Source organism: Trachypithecus francoisi, unplaced genomic scaffold (genome assembly GCF_009764315.1).
Source record: "Trachypithecus francoisi isolate TF-2019V2 unplaced genomic scaffold, Tfra_2.0 Lachesis_group12, whole genome shotgun sequence".
Classification (NCBI taxonomy): domain Eukaryota; kingdom Metazoa; phylum Chordata; class Mammalia; order Primates; family Cercopithecidae; genus Trachypithecus; species Trachypithecus francoisi.
In genome coordinates this window covers 17,167,147-17,184,458 of record NW_022681457.1, presented here as the reverse complement: position 1 = coordinate 17,184,458, position 17,312 = coordinate 17,167,147, and the positions used below count along the sequence as shown (strand labels likewise).

The following is a 17,312-nucleotide window of genomic DNA, read 5'->3' as shown; positions in this document are numbered from 1 at the left end:
AGCCATAGACAGGAATGCAGCCTCTGCAGACCATGACCAGGTGAGGGGAAGACGGGTAGGAAATAACATATCTAGCCTCTCTCCCCATCCACTCTCTCATCTCCTGCCAATGCCTTTTATTGGCCAAACCCAACTAGAAGCTGGAGGTCAGGAAAACCTGGGTCATGGAGTAGATATCAGCCTTCCTGGGCAAAAGCAGGTTAGAGAAGGGTAATAAAAACAGTGGATTGGAGGGTAGGGGGGATAGATAAATGATCAGTATCATAGTAATCAATCTGATGGGAATGGAGAATGGTTCAGAGGGTGAAGAGGAGGAATTATTTCTAACTAAGGAAATTACCCAATTAAATTGAAAGTAGAGGATTCAGATGCCTATTCAAGTAAATTACATTCAGGTTCCTGTTGCCCCCAAAATCTTTATCTTCCTTCCCTTTCATTTTCATCTGCAAATGTGATCTATTGCTAACTGCTTGGAAAATGTAGCCAAATTTGCTCCAGACGAGTATAATTTAATTGATACTATAGCTAAAAAACAACTGGTCTATAACATATTTTCAAAATTCAACACAAAGATAAGAATGGCCTGTGAAAGAAAAACAAAAAGGTAGGGGAGGGAGAGCTCCTCAATGCTCTGCAAAAATTCTTCTTCTACAAACACCACTTTCAGAGCCAAAAAGCTACGTGTAAAATTGTCCTAGCCCTTAAGACTCTGCCCCTTTCTGCCTGACACATGCAATTCCCTGTGTCCCTGACAGGTTCCAGTGCTGGATGGATTGCACATTGGAGCACCAGACCACAGTGACGTGATCCTCTGAGTGAAGCTAAGGCAGACACACCCCAGAGATGGGGAAAACGCCTGGGGACCAGAAATTCTGTTACTACAGGAGTCACTGGAACTGTTGACAGCAACAGCCAGGCTTTCTTTCTGCAAAGTGCTCCCAGGAAGCCTTTACCGGCCTGGAGAGCTGAGGGGTTTTCATCACTAATTAACATGTTTTCCACACTGGGGCCAGAAGGTTGGACTAGCTGAGAGATATTGGGAGGCATGAAAGAGATGGACTGGCAGTTCTGGGCAAGCCTCAGCTTAGAATTTTACTTTGTGGAACTCATGGAAAAGCCCAAACTCCACTGGGGGTTTTCAAGGTCCTTCATGATCTGCTGCCTGCCCTGGCTCCCTCCTCCAGGTCACTACCCCAGTACTGCACACTAGCCTTAGCTCAACTAAACTACCGGCATTCCATCCATACACCCTGCAAGCTCCTTAGACATCTGGGCTTCTTCACATGCCTTTCCCTCTGCCTGAAATGCCCCTTTCTTCTTCTCTACATAAAAATCTTCTACTTTTTATGTAAGAACATTCTCTATGTTTAGATTTCTCCAGAAAGACTCTGCAGAGGAGTTGTCAGGCACTCCTACTTCTATGCTTCTGTCATGCTTTGGACTGCCCTCTCAAGCAGCAAATTAGTAAATGCTTAATTGGGGCATGATGTACTGCTCCTCCTTGAGACCATTAGCTACTAAAAAGCAGGGTTGACATTACAGTAATCCATCGTATTCATACCTTAATACTGAGTCTATACCAGAATAACAGCACAAGGTGCTCGTAGCGCTAAAGCTGATCATTCTCTTATTGAACAATTATTTCCAGATATTTCTTCCTGTTTTGTTTTTTGAAACCTGGAGCTTGTAACTTATAGGTTAGTTTTGCTTTCTGAAGCCATACATTCTCCTATTGAATGATTATTTTCAGAAATTTCTTCCTGTTTTCTGAAATCTGGAGCTTGTAACTGATGGGTTACAGGTATGCTTTCTGAAGCCATATAAAATAGTTTCTTCTGGTGCCACATGCCAGCCCTTCAGATCTTCCAATACAGTGACCATGCCTCCATTAGGCTTACTCTCCACCGTATTCTTTCTTTTAGCCTAAATTAGGTTTTGTGTAAAACATCACTTTTGAATTCAAACAGATTCAAACTTGGGTATGAGCTCTGCCACTCCCAGCCCCAGTTTACTCATATCAAATAGAGGTAAAAATATCGACTTTGCAGGAATATTGAGAGAGTTAAATAAAATATTGAGTAAAAAATGGCTAGCAAGAGTTCTGGCAGATATTGACATATCTGAAATATTTATTTAATGACTGAATAAATGAGTGAACCGGGGGGTTTGTGTCATGTAGCTGGAGTCACATTTTAGACATCTAACTCTTATACTAGTTAAGAATCAATAAATGGTAGCTCTATGACATATACTTGCCAGGATATTAGGACAGAATACTGAACAAATAAGACATGCACAGTTTCTGCTTTAATTGCTCTTAGGGAAGTCATTGAACAAATAGTGATAAAGTAAGTGTAATAAGTGGAAGAGTAAACTTGCAAGTCACATAGCTGAGTTCATCTGAGCAGGTCAATGAAGGGCTTCTTGTGGAAGATGGCTTGCATTAGAGAATAGAGTACTTAGACAATCATTAATGTAATAATTATTTGCTCTTAGTTCAGCCATTGTTTGTGTAGTTCTCTTGGGAACACTATAGAAGAGAGAAGATAAATAAATTGGCTGGGCAAAAATATTGAACACTGTAATATTATCAAAATTAAACAACACAAAAGCCTCACCCCTAATCTCTGAAAGTTAACTGATTGGTTAATATGAAGGTAAATACATTAATTGGTAAATACACTGGGTCAGTGGTTCTTAAGTGACTATATATATAAAACACATTCCACAGGATGATGCCAAATTCTTGTCAATGCATAAAATTGAGTTTATTATAACTGAGATTATACATTATTCTTCCAATACCTCTAAGCTGATAGTTTGAACTCTGGAAATCACAAGTTCATGATGTCCCGGAGTGAGTGAAATTTGCTGTTTGTGCTGTCACCTCTTCTATTCACTATTGTACTGGAAGGTTCTAGCCAGTGCAGTAAGTCAAGAGGAACAACAACAAAAAAGCATAAGGATGGCAAAGGAATAAATAAGATTGTTATTATACACAAGTGACATAATGGTATATGTGGTATATGTAGAAAATCTAAATATATGGATGAATTATTAGAAGTGATGTGAATCCAGTTAGACCACTAAATTCATAAGGTCAACATACAATTAAAAATAAATTTTAAAATATATATGTATAGTCTACTGCACCTCTAGTCAATATACAATTAAAAATAAATTTTTAAAAATTGTTTAAATATAAACGTAGAGCCTACTACACAGTTAGGCTACATGGTATAACCTATCGCTCCTAGGCTACAGACCTGGACCATATGTTACTGTGCTGATACTGGAGGCAACTGCAACACAATGGTAAGTATTTGTGTATCTAAACATATCTGGACATAGAAAATGTACAGTAAAAATGTGGTATAAAATATTAAAAATGGCACATCTGTATAAAGCAATTACTGTACAAGGAGCTTTCAGACTGGAATTTGTTCTGGGTGAGTCAATGAGTGCATAGTAAGTGAATATGAAAGCTTAGGACATCACTGTATATTACTGTAGACTTTATAAACATTATACTTTTAGGCTACACTAAAGTTACGAAAACATAAAATTGTGCTACAATGTTATGATGGCTACAACATCACTAAGTAATAGGACTTTTTCAGCTCCATTATAATTCATATGACCATCCTCATATATTTGGTTCATCTTTGACCAAAAAGTAATTATGTGGAGTGTGACTATATATAGAAAACTATAAAACATGACTGAGAAAAGTTAAAGATCTTTATAAATTGAAGGATATACCATGTTCATAGATTGAGAGACTTAATATTTTAATATTGTTAGTTCTCCTCAGTTTGATCTATATATTTAATGCAATCCCAATCAAAAATTCCAGAAGCTTTTTCCTGGAATATCAGTTTGGATTACTCAGAAGTAGACCCTGAAATGAGGATTTGTATTCAAGTACTTTATTAAGGAAATGTTCTCAAAAAGAAAACTGATTAGAAAATGGGCAAGTAGAACATGGAATGGGAGAAAAGCAAGCAAACTTTTTATTTCAGCCTGATCTGACAAGGGAGTACAGGTGTAAGTTGCACTTCAGAGCTTTCCTCCTTCAAGGCAAATAAACTGGGCTTTCATACTCCTGCAAAAGTGAGTCATTGCTAAGATCTGCCCAGAAGCACATAAACTCTCAGGCATGTCCTGCTTTTTGTACAGTTGGGCAAAGTGGCTCCGTAGCTCTTAGGGAGTCTTCCAGTGAGAATCACAGGTGCAGGCAGTAGAAAGTAAACACACACAGAAACTACGGAGTGGAGGGTGGACAAACATAAAAAGTAAAAGAGATGCAAGAGGTTTGGGTAAATTCCTGACACAGCTCACTACATGAAATCAATGAGCTGATGCTAAAATGTATATAAAAATGCAAACAGCCAAACCAAACAAACATAATTTGAAAAGGAATAAACTTGGAGTATTTACTGTACATATTATAAATCTACATTAATTAAAACAAGTGTGGTTCTGGTGCAGTAATAGAAAAACAGTGAATGGAACAACAAAATTCCAAAAACAGATATATAGACCTATGGTCATATGATTTACATCAAAGATGCCTATAGCGTACTGGGAAAACCATGGTGTTTTTAATAATTTGTCCTGAATTACAGGACATAGGCATGGGCAAGGACTTCATGACTAAAACGCGGAAAGCAATGGCAACAAAAGCCAAAATAGACAAATAGGATCTAATTAAACTAAGGAGCTTCTGCGTGGCAAAAGAAACTACCATCAGAATGAACAGGCAACCTATAGAATGGGAGAAAAATTTTGCAATCTATCCATCCAGAATCTACAAATAACTCAAACAAATTTACAAGCAAAAAACAAACAACCCCATTAAAAAGTGGGCAAAGGATATGAACAGACACTTCTCAAAAGAAGAATTGATGCAGCCAATAGACACATGAAAAAAATGCTTATCATCACTGGCCATCAGAGAAACACAAATCAAAATCACAATGAGATACCATCTCACACCAGTTAGAATGGCAATCATTAAAAAGTCAGGAAACAACAGATGCTGGAGAGGACATGGAGAAATAGGAATGCTTTTACACTGCTGGAGGAAGCATAAATTAGTTCAACCATTGTGGAAGACAGTGTGGCGATTCCTTAAGGATCTAGAACTAGAATTACCATTGGACCCAGCAATCCCATTACTGGGTGTATACCCAAAGGATTATAAATCATGTTACTATAAAGACACATGCACGCATATGTTTATTGCGGCAATATTCACAACAGCAAAGACTTGGAACCAACCCAAATGCCCAGCAATGATAGACTGGATAAAGAAAATGTGGCACATACACACCATGGAATACTATGCAGCCATAAAAAAGTGTGAGTTCATGTCCTTTGCAGGGATATGGATGAAGCTGGAAACCATCATTCTGAGCAAACTATCACAAGGACAGAAAACCAAACACCACAAGTTCTCACTCATGGGCGGGAACTGAACAATGAGATCACTTGGACATAGGGCGGGGAACATCACACACTGAGGCCTGTTGGGGGCTGGGAGGCTGGGAGAGGGATAGCATTAGGAGAAATACCTAATGTAAATGATGAATTGATGGGTGTAGCAAACCAACATGGCACATGTGTACCTATGTATCAAACCTGCACATTGTGTACATGTACTCTAGAACTTAAAGTATAATAATAAAAAAGTCATGAATTAATTGAATACTAACACAGAGAAAAATAAACCTTTAACACAAAATTAAATCCCAGATGAATAGTAGACATAATTTGATAAGTAAAAATAAAGCCTCTGGAAGATAACCTACAATCGTATATTCATGACCTTGAGGTAGGTGAATATTTCCTTAATAGAACACAATACACTAACCATAAAGGATGCATATATATGACATTAGTAATAATAACATTTTTCTGTTCATTGAAAGTCACCATTAAGACAGTGAAAAGACAACAAAGTAGGGGGAGATATTTAAACACCTATCCAACAAAGGATTTATAATCAAAAAATTTAAAGGATTCCTGTAAATCAGTAAGAATAGGACACATAGCACAATTTTTAAGTCAGTGAAAAGACTTAAAGAGGCATATCATGAAAGAGGAAGTTCAAATGGCCATTAGCACATGTTCAACATCAGTGGCCATCAGGAAATGTAAATTAAAACCACAACGAGATGTCACTACATATCCACAAGAATTACTAAAATTTGTTTTAAATGACAATACCATGCATTTCCAAAAGTGTAGAGCAGCTGGAACTCTTAAGCACTGCTGGTAGTGGTATAATCTGTCTCAACACGTTTGTAAAACTAGAAGAGTCTATTAAAGCTGAAAGAATGCACAGTCCATGACCATGCAATTTAACATCTAGATATATACTTAAAAGTTTAATTTGTACAATGAAAGATGTAAGGAAGCTTATAGCAACTTTATTAATAGCCAAAAAATGAAATTGACCCAAATGCCCCATACACACAGAATGGAATATCACATAGCAATGAAAAATAAAATATTACTACACAAAACATGCATTAATCTCACTAATATAATAACAAAGGAGGCTCAATGCAAGTAAATAAATACTGTATTATTACATTTTTAGAAACTATAAAAGCAGACAAAATCAATGGTGATAGAAGTCAGTACAGTTGTAGCCTTTATAGAGTATAGGGGATTGGTAGAAGACAGGAGGGAACCTTCTGAGGTGTTAGGACAGACTTATATCTTGATCTAAATGGTGATTATATGGGGGTATGTATTTGTAAGAATTCATCAATCTACAAGTTTAAGATTTGTACCTTTTATCATATGTAAGTAAGTTATACTTCAGTCATAAAAAGGAGAGCTAAAAACCAAAAATTCTACAAGTTAATTTTAGACATTCTAGAAAGTATAGAAATGTACAATGGGAATCTCAGTGTTAACATTTTCTAATTTCAAAAATGATTATATATTGTTAATCCGGTTCTGTAGTCTATAAACAATTTTCCTATAAACAGTGTCAGGATCATTTTCTCATTCAAACAATTTTCAACAACAACATAAAAGAATTGACTTTGTGTAAAATGTAAAGGTACATCATGCTCCCAAGCCAGCTGAAGAGAACTTTGCCTCATGCTCTTGTACACAGGAATGAATAGTAGAACGAGGAGAAAACAGTACTTCTGAAACAGTGAACAGCCTAAAGGGTGAGGACAGAAATAGGCAATATCAAGCTAGAGAAAAAGTTCAGATCACATACAAGGAGAACCCCATCAGGCTAACAGTAGTTTCTTATCAGCAGAAACCTTACAAGCCCAAAGAGATTGGGACCCACTTTCAGCATTCTTAAAGGAAATACCAATCAAGAATTTTATATCCCACCAAACTAAGTTTCATAAGTAAAGGAAAAATAAAAGCTTTTTCAGACAAGCAAGCACTAAGGGAATTCTGTTACCACTAGACCAGCCTTATAAAAGATCCTTAGGGAGTTCTAAACATGAAAACAAAAGAACAATAGCTGTTACCACAAAAATACTTAAGTGCATAGCCCACAGGCCCTGTAAAGCAACTACACAATAGAAACTACAAAGCAACCAGTTAACAATTTCACAACAGAATCAAAACTCCACATATCAATACTAACCTTGAATTTATAATAAATGAGCTAAACACCTCACTTGAAAGGCATGGAGTAGCAAGTTGGATTTTAAAAAAAAATGAGACCCATCCATCTGTCTTCAAGAAACCCATCTCACATGTAATGACACCCACAGGCTCAAAATAAAGAGGGAGAAAAAACCATCACACAAATATTTATTTTTTTAAAAAAAGAACAGGGTCCCTATTCTTATACCAGATAAAACAGACTTTAAACCAACAACAGTAAAGAAGGACAAAGAAGGGCATGACATAATGACAAAGGGTTCAATTCAACAGGACAACTTAACCATCCTAAATATATACACACTCAACAGTGAAATACCCAGATTGATAAAACAAGTATGTCCAGACCTACCAAAAGACTTAGATAGCCACATGATAATAGTGGAGCACTTCAACAACCTACTGATAGCATTAAACAGATCATCAAGGCAGAAAATTAGCAAATCAATTTTGAATTTAAATTTGACACTTGACCAATTGGACCTAATAGACATTTTCAGAGTACTATACCCATCAACCACAGAATATACATTCTTTCTCATCTGCACACAAGACATACTCTAAGATTGACCACATGCCTGGCTATAAAGCAAGTCTCAAGAAATAAAACAAAACTGAAATCATATCAACCATACTCTCAGACCACAGTGAAATAAAAACAGAAATCAATATTAAGAGCTCTCAAAACCACGTAATTACATGGAAATTAAACAACTTGCTCCTGAGTAGCTTTTTGGTAAACAATGAAATTAAGGCAGAAATAAAAAAATATTTGAAATCCATGAAAATAGAGACAAAACATACCAAAATCTCTGGCAGTCAGCAAAAGTAGTGCTAAGAGGAAAACTTATAGCACTAAACATCTACATCAAGAAGTTAGAAAGATCAATGATCTAACTTCTCACCTAGAGGAACTAGAAAAACAAAAACTAGCTAACCTCAAAGGTAGAAGAAGAAAAGAAATAACAAAAATCAGAGAAGAACAAAATGAAATTGAGACCTCAAAATTCATCTAATAAAACCAAAATTTGTGTTTTGCTTTTAGGATAAGCAAGATCAATAGACTGCTAGCTATATTAACAACAACAACAAAAAAAAAGAGACCTAAATAAGCACAATCAAAAGTGACAAAGGTGACATTATAATCAACCCCACAAAAACATAAAGATCTTGGGAGACTATTATGAACACCTCTAGGTACAAAAACTAGAAAATCTAGAGGAAATCGATAACTTCCTAGGAACATACAACCTCCTAAGATTGAAGCAGGAAGAAACTGAAACCCTGAAAAGATGAATATTGACTTCCAGAATTAAATGAGTAATTAGAAACCTACCAAACAAAAGAAAAAGCCCTGAGCCACATGGATTCACAGCCAAATTCTACCAAACATACAAAGAAGAACTGGTACCAATGCTACTGAAACTATTGTAAAAAATCCATGAGGAGAGGTTCCTCTCTAACTCATTTTACAAAACCTGCATCACCTTAATGCCAAAATCTGACAAACACACAACAACAACAAAAAAAGATATCTATAGGCCAATATCCCTGATGAACATAGAAGCAAAAATCCTCAACAAAAACTAGCAAACTGAATCCAGCAGCACATCAAAAAGTTAATTCACCACAATCAAGTAGACTTTATATCTGGAATATAAGGTTAGTTCAACATATGCAAATTAATAAATGTAATTCACTGAAAGAGATCAAATGAAAAGACTAAAAGGCAGAAATGAAGTCCACAGGCAAACAGCCCGGGCGGCGCCCTGAGCCTAGTTAAAGATCGACCCCGGACCTAACCGATTAGGTTATCTATAGACTCCAGACATTGTAAGGACAAACGTTGTGAAAGTCTCTGTCCTGCTCTGTTCTGTTCTAATTACCGGTGTCTGCCACATATCTTAGTCCTGGGCCCAGTACAAACACAATCCTCTATTTTGTATTTTGTCCCAACTTCCTGAACCCAGTACAAACACATTCCCCCCCCCCCCGCCACATCTCAGAAACACCACCTAGAGAGCCCCTGATAAGGTCACAACCGTTTGTAGTTTTACTAAATGCGCGGGAACAAATAGAAAACTGTTAATTGTATAACTTAAAATATTAACCAATTACCAGTTGTGATGCTGCAACCAAAAGAATTCCTTTGTACCTCTGTAACCTTACATATCCTGTATACATCGGGCTATAAAAAGCGGGCACATGCATCATTCGGGGCCCTCTTGTATGTTGTAGAACGGAGGGACCAAGTTTGAACTTGCATTAAAGATCCTTGCCGCTTGGCTTTGACTCTGGACTCTAATGGTCTTCTTCGGGGAATAAACGGTCTGGGCATAACATCACCACATAAACAGAATCAAGAACAAAAACCATACAATCATCTCAATAGACATAGACAAAAGCTTCTGATAAAATTTAACAACCCTTCATGATAAAAAAAAAAAGCAAAACCCTTAACAAACTAGGCATTGACGGAACATGTCTCAAAATAAGACCCATTTATTACAAACCCACAGCCAATATCATATTGAATGGACAAAAGCTGAAATCATTCCCCTTAAGAACAGGAACAGGACAAGAATGCTCACGCTCACCACTTATATTCAACATAGTACTGCACGTCCTAGCCAGAGCAATCAGGAAAGACAAAGAAAAGGCATCCAAATAGGAAAAGAAGTCAAATTATCTCTCTTCATGGATAATATGATCCTGTATCTAGAAAAGCCTAATCACTCTACCAAGAGGCTCTTAGAATAGATCAATAACTTCAGAAAAGTTTCAGGACGCAAAATCAATGTACAAAATCAGCAGTATTTCTATACACCAATAACATTCAAGCTGAAAGCCAAATCAAGAATGAAATTCGAAATTCCTATTGGTTATCAAGATACACTGCTCAGGTGATAGGTGCACCAAAATCTCAGAAACCACTACTAAAGGACTTTATCCATGTAACCAAATACCACCCATTCCCCAAAAACCTATTGAAATTTAAAAAAAAGAAATTTAAGAAGAATGCAATTCCATTTACAATAGCCACAAACAAAAATACCTAGGAATACAGCTAACCAAGGAGGTGAAAGATCTCTATAAGGAGAATTACAAAACATGACTGAAAGAAACCACAGGTGACATAAACAAGTGGAAAACCATTCCATGCTCATGAATTAAAGGAATCGTTATCTTAAAATGTCAATACTGCCCAAAGAAATCTACAGGTTCAATGTTATTCCTATCAAACTACTAATGTCATCTTTCACAGGATTCAAAAAAACTATTCTAAAATTTATATGAAACCAAAAAAGAGCCCTGATAGTCAAAGTCATCCAAAGCAAAAAGAACAAAGCTAGAAGCATCACAATACCCAATTTCAAACTACACTGTAAGGCTACAATAACCAAAACAGCGTGGGACTGGTACAAAAATAGACACATAGACCAATGTAGCAGAATAGAGAACTCAGAAATAATGCAGTACATCTACAACTATCTGATCTTTGATAAAATCAACAAAAATAAGAAATGGGGAAAGGACTCCCTATTCAATAAAAGGTGCTGGAAAGACTGGTTAACCATATACAGAAGAATGAAAATAGACCCCTACCTTTCACCATATACAAAAAAAAAAAAAAAAAAAAACTCAAGATGGATTAAACACCTAGATATAAGACCTCAAACAATAAAAATCCTGGAAGAAAACCTAGGAAATACCATTCTGAATATCAGCCTTGCCAAATAATGTATTGCTAGTCTTTTTAAGAGCAATCATAACAGAAATAAAAATTGATAAGCAAGACCTAATTAAAGAGCTTCTGCACAGCAAAAGAAACTATCAACAGAGTAAAGAGACAATCTACAGAAAGAGGGATAATATTTGCAAACTATGTATCAGACAAAAGCCTAATAATCCACAATTTCTAAAGAATCTAAACAATTCAACAAGTGAAAAACAGCCCCATTAAAAAGTAGGCAAAGGACATGAACAGACACTTCTCAAAAGAAAACCTACAAGCAGCCAACAAACATTTTAAAAAGTTCAACATCACCAATCATCAGATAAATGCAAATTAAGACAACAATGAGATTCCGTCTCACACCAGTCAGAATGGCTATTATTAAAAAGTCAAAAAAGAACAGATGCTGGCAAAGCTGCAGAGAAAAGGAAACACTTATACATCATTGGTGGGAGTGTAAATTAGTTCAGCCACTGTGGAAAGCAATTTAAAGATTTTTCACAGGACTTAAATTAGAACTACCATTTGACACAGCAATCCTATTACTGGGTATATACCCAAAGGAAAACAAAGTGCTCTACCAAAAAGACACATGCACTCATGTGTCATTGCCATACTATTCACTCTAACAAAGACAGAATCAACCTAGGTGCCCATCAGTGTGGACTGGATAAATAAAATGTGGTACCTAGATACAATAGAATACTATGCAGCCATAAAAAGGATGAAATCATGTGTTTTCCAGCAACATGGATGCAGCTAGAAACCATCATCCTAAGCAAATTTACACAGGAACAGAAAACCAAATACTACATATTCTTATGTATAATGGGAGCTAAACATTGGGTATACTGAACATAAAGATGGGAAAAATAACTGGGGATAAACACTGGGGACTACTAAAGGTGGGAACGTGGAGGGGGACAAGGGCCAAAACACTACATATTGGGTACTATTCTCACTACCTGAGTGACAAAACCATTAATACCCCAGACTTCACTGTCACACAATATGCCCCGGAACACACCCGTGCATATACCCAATTAATATAAAATACATGTTGAAATTATTTTTTAAAAAAATGTTAAATGGGAAATGATGCAAAGGCATACAGAGTGGTAGAATGGACATTAGAAATTCAGAAGTGGGGAGGGTGGGGGCAGGGTCAGGCATGACAAATTACTGGTTGGCTACAATGTACACTATTTGGGTGATGAGTACACTTAAAGTCTAGACTCCACCACTATACAATTTGTTCATGTAACCAAAAACTCCTTATAACCCCGAAAGCTACTGAAATAAAACTTAAAAAAGAAACGGGCAATAACAATTCACGAGGGCTTCTCATAAACATTAGTAATTGTTCATACAAAGTATGAGGGCTTCTCAACCTATCTGTTTCAAGTACTAACATTTTTGCAAGTAATATTAAAGAAGTATTAAAGTAAATATTCATTCTGTACTCTTTTTCTAATTAATGAAAATTTATGAAATTATTTTTAAAAATTGACAACTATTGAGAAAATAAAATAGGTCTTTGGTAAAGAAAAATTGGGGAACCATTGAGCTAGGTCATCACTTGTAATGCTTCTCCCCAGTAGCACAATTAATTACACACCAGTGTTTGGAATCAGCCATGGGGCTTGTTTTAAGTCATTTGTTATTGATGAGAGTATTAATGAAAGAAGTGATTGTGGGTGTTCTATACATTTTTATGAATTAAAGTATATTCAAATATTTCTATATTTTCATTTAGATACTAAAATGCTAATTTGTGTGGTAACAAAAATGATGGTGTTTCTTGAAGTTTACAGAGAACCAAACAGTTCTGAATGTACTCATGGGTGTTGTTATGTTAGCGTCATCTGTCACATATGTCTTATTTCAAAGCTTTTTTTTTTTTACTCCCTTTCTTCTGAACCTCCTTGAGCTTCATTTTTTTCATCCATAAAGCAAGATATAATCATTTTTACCTACCTTGTAAGGATTGATATAAGGATTACATAATAACATCTGTTCAACATGTACTGCCTGGTCGATGCTCTACCAGGCACTTCCGACATATTTTTATTTTCTGGATCTGACATTCTGGGTATAAAATGTGAGTCGGTCTCTTCAGCTGAACAACAGCTTATGTCAAACTCAGTCCATTATTTTATGAAAACTTGATTTTCTTCACAGAACATTCTAAGAAACCAACACACTTTCCAGGAGCAAAAATGAGAAACACAAGCTTTCACCCTTTGTAGAGTCATGTTTTAGTGAGCCAAATACAAATAAAAAGTATTTGTTCTGGGGATTAATTTTTTAAGCAAACATAGAGCCATACAACCCTACTGTCTATCCTCTTCTACTTTATAGCTTGTATCCACACCTGAAACAATAAATGTCTTCTTTCAATAGAATGTAAACTCCAATCAACCAGCTATTTTGTCAGTTTTATTCGTCATCTAACTTCAGAGTCTGGAAGACTTCCTGACACATAGTGGCCACCCAATAAATATTCACTGGAAGCATGAATGAATGAGTGAATAATGGGATGAGGGCTTCAGAACCATAACGCCAGGCCAGCCATCTCTGCTTGTATACTTCCTATCACTTAGGCAGACACATCCCTGGTTTCAGGAGAAGGCTCTGCTTGACTAGCCTGTGTTAACACGTCATCTGTAATTATCCATAGTCCATTGTTCCTTCTATCAGTCAGTGTCTTGACAAGAAACAGAACACCCACTATGTTTAACTGAAGGAAACTTAATGAAGAGATTATTTACAGAAGTGTGGACAGTGTTAAGGGAACCAACAAGAGATAGTAACATACCCAGACACCAATGATGGCAAAGAGCTGTGACCCCCCCGCCAATGGCTAAAGGGACAAGGAGAGGGATCAACATTGCCCAGTGAGTCTGGAAGATCAGGAAGAGGGGCTGCCCCACCAGGCCTGCTGTTGGAAAGGGATGCAGCCACTGCCAAAGACATGCAACCACAGTGAGGTAGAGCAAGAGTTGAAAGATTGCGTACTCACACCTTTCTCTCGTCTTCCCTCCAGTATCCTGCAGCACTCACTGGCCAAACTCAACTGGAAAACAAAGAAGAAAGAACCCGGGTGATACATTCCATAGGGGCCAGACTCTGGGGGCCCAGAGCAAATCAGAGAAGAGTAGAGAGCATATCTCGAGAGACTAACAGGGAAGAACCAACACAGCCCCTTCACGTATTTTCCACCCATTGGTGGAAAATAAGCCCAAATATTCACTGTGCCCTCTATCTTTAATTCTTTGTGACAGGCTTTAATCCTCTCTCCCCAACTACATTCACTCGTCTGTCGTCTTATTGATCTTGTATGATCACATGTGGAAAGCAAATACAAGTTAAAGGGTAATCACATAGTAGGGGTACTCAGTATGTGAGCACCCAGCAGATGTCAGACACTGGGCTGAGCACTGGATAGAGAACAGCAAATGAAGCTCCTCTTTCCTCAAGGTACTTACAGACATAGAGTGGAGGATTCAAAAGAAAGAGAACAAAACAACTAAAATTATAACAAGGCAAGATAGCAGTTTATTGGGAATAAATGAAGAAAACCATGAAATCCTTTCCTAATGAAAAATGGAAGGCCCAGCACAGTGACTCCCACCTATAATCCCAGCACCTTGGGAAGCCAAGGCAGGAGGATTGCTTGAGCCCAGGAGTTCGAGACCAGTTTGGGCAACATAGACCCTGTCTCTACAAATAATAATTTTAAAAAATTATATGGGTGTGTAACACATACTCGTGGTCCTAGCTACGCAGGAGGCTGAAGCAGGAGGATCACCTGAGCCTAGGAGGTTGAGGCTGCAGTGAACTATAATCACACCATCACACTATAGCCTGAGTGATGAAGTAAGACCCTGTCTCAAACAAAAACAAATTAAAAATCGAGACCATCCTGGCTAACACAGTGAAACCCCATCTCTACTAAAAAAACACAAAAAATTAGCCGGGCACGATGGCAGCCACCTGTAGTCCCAGCTACTCGGGAGGCTGAGGTAGGAGAATGGCGTGAACTCAGGAGGTGGAGCTTGCAGTGAGCCGAGATAGTGCCACTGCAGTCCAGCCTGGGCAAAAGAGTGAGAATCCGTCTCAAAATTAAAACAAAATAAAATAAAATAAAATAAAAATTTTATAAAAGGAAAAATAGAAACTTACATTATTGCATTCCTTTCTACAAAGTTTTATCTTCTTTAAGCTTTTGTATTTTACAAGAAAAAAAGAAAACATTGGTGTTGATTTGAGGTAGCCAAAACAATAGTGAGTAGAAAGAATTTCTGGGCACAAGAGTGGAAAGAGAAGTTTTGGAATCAAAGAATGGGAATCAAATCATTACTTCTATCACTTTGAAGTCCAAAACTACTGCAATTTCATCTCTACATGGTGATAGTGATACGTATGCTACAGGGTGGCTGAGAAAATAAAATTATTTGACTTTTTGTACACAAAAGCATTTCTGGGCACTGTGCTAAGAATTCGTGGTGTTATCATTTCTAGTTAAAATCTTCAACCAATATATAATGAGTAGGGTAGGAAGTAGACCTAATATAGGTGAAATCTCTATATGTCCCTGTAATTGTAATTAAGGCCATTTTGGGAATAAAATATTATGATAACACTCTCCATATGATTTCAAATTGTGCTCTTAATTGTCTACCCCAAGAAAAAAAGCACACGATTGCACATCAAAAAAGTCTGCTCAGTGGCTGAAGTTTCAGATTAGAGTTAATTTCAAGGTTGATTGGAATGTCAGAGTTAATGATTTTGTCCCCAAAAACTTGGAATTTATAATTATCCTAAAGACTGTAAACAGCATTGGAAAGAGCTATTTGTCTTCAGCTTGTTTTTCCCAGAATTTCCCAGAACTGCTCTCTACCATAATCTCTTTCTGCAATAACCTCAACTGTATGCAACAGTATAATAGTTAAAACTGTGGCGCCTGGCACTCTCCCGAATTTATAAACCAGTCAGTCTGTTATCAGTGTTGTTATTAGGTCACCAAGATTGTTTAACCAAAAAGTGATACAATTATTTACCCCAACCCCTATCCAGTATTTGGCTAAGGCTAAATAAAATATGAGAAAAATATAATAAACTAAATAAATTGGTTTGTATCCCAGATAATAAAGCACATGCATCAAAAAGAAGTGAAAGAAGCAAAGTTATTTAAAAAAGGGAAATTTGTTAGTTTTCGGTAGCAAATCAGGACTGGGAAAACAGAAGGGAGTAGAAAAGAGGGAAGAAGAAAGGAAAGGATGAGAGGGGAGCCAGGAGAGACACAGTGAGTGAGAAGAAAGAAGGAGTAGAAGGAGGAGGAAGAAGAAAAGAAAGAAAAGACAAAAAAGGAAAAGAAAACAAGTGTGAATCCAATCCTGCAAAAGTTCAAAATAACAGTTTCTAAGAAGAATGGGCTTGGTCCCCTATTGTGGCATCCAATGTCACTGGTATTTAAATGAATCCACCATCCAGGGATTATTTATGAACTTCAAGACCATAAATCTGTTCTGGATGACCGTGGAGCATGGCTTATGTCCTTTGGGACATGCTATGTGATACAGCTAAGCCTCTATTCCAGTCCATTCCCTATCCTTGATACCTTTCTCTCCACAGTCTTTCAGTCTTCTCATATTAAGTTGGAATTCCACACTGGCAGAGCTAGAGGGCTCTTGGAGTTCATTTAGTCCAGCCCTGCTGTTCCAAAGAGAAACTAAAGCCCAGAGAAGAATAGCAGCTATTTGTCCAAAACACCAAGGCTAGAAAAACAATACTTGCTCCAGTCTGAGGTGCCTCAAAAAAACAAAAATGAGATTTTATATAGGGCTGCAGTTGGAATAAGAGGATCAGGAGTTGTTTACCTCACCCCTGAACTACCATTCCCTGTGCTCAGTGATTCTTTCGA

General features: G+C 37.0%; 1 long non-coding RNA gene across 1 annotated transcript in view; it reads right to left on the bottom strand.

Moving 5' to 3' along the window:
* LOC117091969 overlaps positions 1-17,312 on the bottom strand; it is a 173,882-nt gene that overhangs the window by 38,092 nt on the left and 118,478 nt on the right. Inside the window, exon 2 of the long non-coding RNA XR_004440584.1 lies at positions 14,411-14,462. This is a non-coding gene — a long non-coding RNA (uncharacterized LOC117091969). The remainder of the gene's footprint in view (positions 1-14,410; positions 14,463-17,312) is intronic.